Source organism: Mus pahari, chromosome 12 (genome assembly GCF_900095145.1).
Source record: "Mus pahari chromosome 12, PAHARI_EIJ_v1.1, whole genome shotgun sequence".
NCBI lineage: Eukaryota > Metazoa > Chordata > Mammalia > Rodentia > Muridae > Mus > Mus pahari.
This window is the reverse complement of record NC_034601.1, coordinates 13,850,208-13,856,546: the sequence shown is the minus strand read 5'-3', so window position 1 is coordinate 13,856,546 and position 6,339 is coordinate 13,850,208.

Here is a 6,339-nt window from a genome sequence, read left to right as displayed (position 1 = left end):
TTCCCCTGTGTGCCCCAGCACAACATTTGACATAACTGACTTTCCAAAGAAACGAGAAATTTCTACTTCATTTCAGTCTTTCTTTGGTCAAGCATTTCCTCTCCGTGACCTCATTCCTCCCTTCTGCAATGCTCATGTTGCATCATATGTTGGAAGTATGCAATCTGCTTTTTCATTTTGCTTTTATGGGAGGTTGCAGTTAAGATGTCTTGAGTCTCAGAAGAGACTTTAAACTTTGGACTTTTAAACGGTGTTGGGACTGTGGAAGGCTATGGGGACTTGAAGTTGGACTGCATGCAGTTTTGCATTATGATATGGCCACAAGCCTATGGAGGCCTGAGAGTGGAATATGGTGGTTTGAATGAGAGAGTTCCCCATAGGCTTGTAGACTTAAATGTTTCGTTCCCGTGTGGTAGACTCTTCAGGAAGGCTGAGGAGGTGTGGTCTTGCTGAGAAGGCGTGCCACTGGGGGTGGACTTTGAGTTTAAGAACATTCCAGACCCAGTGTCTCTCTTTGTGCGTCCATCTTTTTGGAGCCGCATGCTAGAAGACCCTGCTGACCTCACTAGAGAAGCCTGTAGCCGATGTCCACCCTGGAATGGCCAGATAGGTCTCGTGGGAGGCCAGATTTGCTCTTCTGAGAGGACTTCAGGTATTATCTGTCTCATCCAGAGTGACGTGATGCCTTAGATGGGCTGAATCAGAGAGGAGAGAGTCAGGTAAGGCCATAGGCCATCCTGGGCTGCTAACTCCAGTTCTTTGTGCACACCATAGGATGAGCCCATGTGAACTTATCTCTGACATCGTGTGTGTGTGTGTGTGTGTGTGTGTGTGTGTGTGTGTGTGCGCGCGCGCGCACGTGTGTGTGTAGGTGCTTCAGGGAGATTAAAAATAATGGCTTCTTGGAACAGTCCTGCTCCTTCAACTCTGCCTAGGACTTGTCATCTCTCTCAATGAAGTTTCTGCAAACCACATTCCCAGAGTGTGAGCCACCATTCAGGCAACATCACAGCCCTAGGAACTGATCCTCTTCCACAGGTGACACCCCATCCTCAGTTAGCTGGAGGACAGACTGCGTAGTAAGAGACCTTCTCTCTCTTTTTTTTTAAAAGGGGCACCCTTGCCTATATATGAACCCATCTCTCTCTCTCTCTCTCTCTCTCTCTCTCTCTCTCTTCTTTCTTGCACCACTCACTCTACCCCAAAGATTTATTTATTTATTATATGTAAGTACACTGTAGCACCAGATCTCATTACAGGTCATTGTGAGCCACCATGTGGTTGCTGGGATTTGAACTCAGGACCTCGGGAAGAGCAGTCGGTGCTCTTAACCACTGAGCCATCTCTCCAGCCCCAGAGACCTTCTCTTAAAGGAGAAAATCAAACGCATCATCAATAGCCTGCACCCACACCCCCCAACTACTGTGTCCATTTCTCAAGTCGCTGCTGGCTCTCCTCAGGCACCATGGAGGAAGCTACAGCATCTCACCAGTTAGAAGGGCCCTGGTTCTGGGCTAGTGAGTATGAAGTGGATGTTGGTTCCGAGGAAGCCCCTTCAGTGCCCACCACATCCTAGTGACAGCCTTACAGGGTAGGTACTTTGTCATTGTCCCTCCCTAAGGAATTTTGGAACCCTGTCCTGCTGGAAGCTGTTGCCTCCAGCCTCAGTCTGTAGCTTGTGGGCTCCTCACAAGCTGTGCTCAGGAGACAGTGAAAACTGATGTCAGCATGCTGTACTCGTGGTGTTATCTAGGGTTGTTCCATCCATGAAGGCATCTCATGTTTCAAGCCCTCCTCCTCCACACTCACCACAGAGGCATACGTGCCCAGCTCACACATCCCCATCTTTCCATTGCTGTTTTCGTTAGCCTGGCAGCTTTCATAGCCTTGCCTTTGGGCCTGTGCACCCCAGGGATGGAGTTGTCTACCTGAGGAGGTCAACAAACCTAGCATACACCAGACCCTGGGAAAAATCATGGGAATATTGGGATAGGAACCCTTGCCTCTAATCTTGCCGTGAGTGAGGCCTCAGGTAAGCCATGAGTTTCTCTGAGCCTCAGTTTCCCCTGTACCAATGGGGTGGCAATCATTGAGCCTGTGTGGGAAGACTGGGGATGTAGCTCATGTCAGAAGATGGTGTGTGTTCACAATTTTACAAGGAAAAGATCTGGGGAGAAGTTAAGATACTTTCTCTACAGTCCATAGAGAGTGATTATACAAAGTGGTGAAATGTGATTGCATTCACCCAGGCAATCTAAACCTAAGGAAACACAATCATATTTTACTAGTTCTGAAAAAATAAACGAAATGATACGGCTAAGTGGAATTGGGGCAGGGTTTCTGAATACTGCCAGGGGATGGGTAAGTGGATAACTTGTGATGAAGAATTGTAGAGTAGGGGTAGCAAATGCATGCCCACATTTGGTGTGGGTTTATATCAAGAAGACAAGCCCCAAATTAAACAAATGTGAACACGGATGCCTCTTCCTGAAGACAGAGGCATCTACCAGAATTGTGTCCAGAGCAAGCAGCAAAATGTCACAAATCAGAATGAGCACAGGCAGCTGGCAGACAAATCATTTAGCAATGTAGGAACAGGGCACAAGACAACAGTATAACTCTGATGGAGCTCTGTGGTGGTTTCAGTGAGATCGGCCTCTGTAGGTCCTTGTGCCTGAATTCTTGGTCCACAGTGGAACTGTTTGGAAAGGAATAGGTGGTGTGGCTTTGTTGGAATAAGTGTGACCTTGTTGGAAGATGTATATAGATATATGCTTATTCTCTCTGTTCCTGTAGAACAGGACCTGACTAATATAGGAGTGGTACCCCCAGGGTGAGACCCCATTCAGATAAACTGCCAACCTGTGAAAAAGGAATTAAAGGAAAAACATCAACAATGGAAGGCTTAAGTGAATGCAATTCAAGAAGGGGCCAGGTTGCCCGGCAGTGGTGGAGCATGCCTTTAATCCCAGCACTTGGGAGGCAGAGGGAGGTGGATTTCTGAGTTCGAGGCCAGCCTGGTCTACAGAGTAAGTTCCAGGACAGTCAGGGCTACGCAGAGAAACCCTGTCTCGAAAAAAACAAAAAATAAAAAATAAATAAAAAGAAGAGGAAGAGGAAGAGGAAGAGGAAGAGGAAGAGGAAGAGGAAGAGGAAGAAGAAGAAGAAGAAGAAGAAGAAGAAGAAGAAGAAGAAGAAGAAGAAGAAGAAGAAGAAGAAGAAGAAGAAGANGAAGAAGAAGAAGAAGAAGAAGAAGAAGAAGAAGAAGAAGAAGAAGAAGAAGAAGAAGAAGAAGAAGAAGAAGAAGAAGAAGAAGAAGAAGGGGTCAGGTCTAGCCTCAACAGCTTCAGCCATGTGGTTCTAGGTTTAGAGTGAAAAGGGATATAGGGTTAGAGGGGGTTATGGAATCTCTCTGTGAGTAAGGAAAACTCATGAAGGGGCATGAAGTCAGGCATGTGGCAGAGGTGTCCCTGCATGGAGGCCCTGAGAGGCCATTGTGTGAAGCTGTGAAGGTGAGGCCTGGATTGGGTTGGAGATCCCAAGTTGCTGGAGATGCCAGAGCTGTGGGGTACCTGCCAAGGAAAGCTGCAGACAGTGTGCAACCAGCCCAAGGGAGAAGTATGGTGTGATGAACAAAATTGGAAGGAGTGGGGGATCTGAGCAGGCTGAAGACATGGAGATGCAGAATTTAGAGTTTTCCTTTCTAATTTTTGGTTTTGCTTTTTGGTCCAGTATTTCCTCATATGCCCCCTTTCTCCGTCTGGAATGGTAATGTATATTGTGACATTATATGTTGGAAGTATGCAACCTGATTTTTTATTTTCCTTTTACAAGGGTTACAGTTAAGAGATTGCCATAAGTCTCAGAAGACACTCTGGACTTTTAAACAGCTTTAGAGACCATGGGGGCTTTTAAAGTTGGAGTTAATGCATTTTGCATGATTTTATGGCTATAAGCTAATGGGGGTTAGGGAGTGGAATGTGGTGTTTGAATGAGAAATGGCTCACAGGTTTGAGTGTTTGCTTGGTCAACAGATAGTGGAACTGTTTGAGAAGGGTTAGGAGATGTGCTACTGGAAGTGGGTTCTGAGGTTTTAAAAGGAGGCTCCCTGCATATATCCTGAGGTCAGTGAGCTAGAGACAGTGTGCCCCCATGCTGTGCTCTGTAGCTTCTGTTCTCAGGCTGCTTCTTCCTCAGGAGCCTATGGTGCTGGAAGTAAGTCAACCCCTGAGCTGCCCAGCCACTGAGGCTCCATATGTACCAGAGTCTGGTGCTTAGATGGCCTTTAGCCTCTGGAGCTGCAGGGCTGAGCCCCATTCTTCTGTCCTTCTATAGGTTCAGCTAGTGTGCTTTGAAGCCATTAAGGTGTCTTGGACTCACAGATACACATACACCAGCTTTATTGAGGTACAATTCATAGAACATACATTCCTTATAGGGCACAGTTGAGCTGCTTTTATTACACGGCTGGCCATCTGTATCCTGTTTTCTGGATCTGTAGACTCAAGCAACCAGAGACCAAATGTAGCTGAAAAAATTTGCATGTATTCTGAACAGAAAGAGACTTTCCTTGTCACCATGCCCTAAATGCTATAGTGTATCAGGTACTCACACGACATTACAGTGGATGAGGTACAGTAAGTCATCTAGAGGTTGCCTAATGTATTTGGGAGGACACACAGGCTATATGCAAACTCTATGACATTTCAGATATGGGATTCCAGTGTCCTTCCAATCTGGTGTCCATGGAGGGTCTGGCACCAATCTCCCGAGGCTGCCTCAAGATGACTGTGTTGCAAGGCTAAGTGAATGTCACTACTGTCTAGTCCTAGAATAGTTTCACATCTAAAAGAAGCACTAGGTCCACTGATTGTCCCTCCTCTTCCTGTCCACCCCCACCATTTCCGTACAACTGCCAACCTCTTCTATGGCTTTGCCTCTGCGGTATCTGTCCCTCTGAGTTGGCCTGTTCCAAAGACTTCATATATATGGAATCACACAACATATGGTCTTTTGAATCGGGCTTCTTTCATTAAATTTAATTTTTGTCACGTGTCATGGAATATGGCTTTGATCCCAGCACTTGAAAAGGAGAAGCAAGTGGATCTTGAGTTGGAGACCATCTTGATCTACATAGCAAGTTCCAGGCCAGCCAGCCAGAGCTAGATAATAGACGTAGTTTAAAAAAAAAAATCCAATATTTGTTTTAAATGCTCTTGCTATGTAGCCAAGTCTCCAAACCTGAAATCCTCTTGTTACAGCTTCTCAAGTCCTGGGATTACAGGTGTGTAGCGCTGGTCTGGAACGGGGAGGGATTGCCATGTGTCTGGGATTGAAGGTGTTACTACTTGGGATCTGTGGCTACAAACCTCCAAGGCTTCTCGAGTTCCTTCATAAAATAGCATAGTATTTGCATCCAATTCAAGCACAACTTCCTGCCAAGGGCCATGCAGGAGGAATGACAAATGGCTTTAGAACTCATGGAATGCATCCCACGGGTTACCACAGTCACATGGGTGAGCCTCGGAGAAGCATAGCCCTGAGGACCACATATCCTGAGGACTTCAGGCTATTGTGGAGTTCTGCTCTGCCTGCTGCCCTCGAATCCCTCTTAATCTAAGGATTATATGTAAACTCTAAGGAGGCTTCCAGTTCCTCAAAGGACAGTATCTCTAGCACTCACAATAATAATGATTAATCTCTTTCAGACATTACTGCTGGAGCAGATTAATGATTCAAACACTACCCTAGAGAAGAATATAGAGACATAGACTGTCAGCAATGACTACCACCCTTAGAAAACATTTGGAAAAATACAGTTGTTAGTGAAGCTAGGGTAAGATGTTTTTACTACTGGCTTTGATGTAGAAAAATCTTAGGAAACAGTTTGGAGTTCAGAAAGGCGCACTCTTATTAAGAGTTAAGCTAGGGACCTTTTATGGTCAGGGACAAGGACAATGGCAGCCCTGGCTGACGTGACTCTCACTGGGGCTGGACTGCTGCTGATTGATTTCTTAGTCCCAGTTTTTGCCCTCAGCTTCCTGATATGATTCAGTAAGAATTTATGATGAGTAAATACATATTCTGAAGATTCATGGTAGATATGACTGATTTATATATAAAAGTTTAGATTTGTGATTCTTAAAAGATTCTTACAAGATTGCTTTTAAAGAGAAATAATAAAATAATTACTCTTTTCTTTGTAACCATAGTTTGCTGCCTGCCAGTAAGAGAAACTGGCTGAGGGCTGGTGAGATGGCTCAGTGGGTAAGAGCACCCGACTGCTCTTCCGAAGGTCCAGAGTTCAAATCCCAGCAACCACATGGTGGCTCACAACCA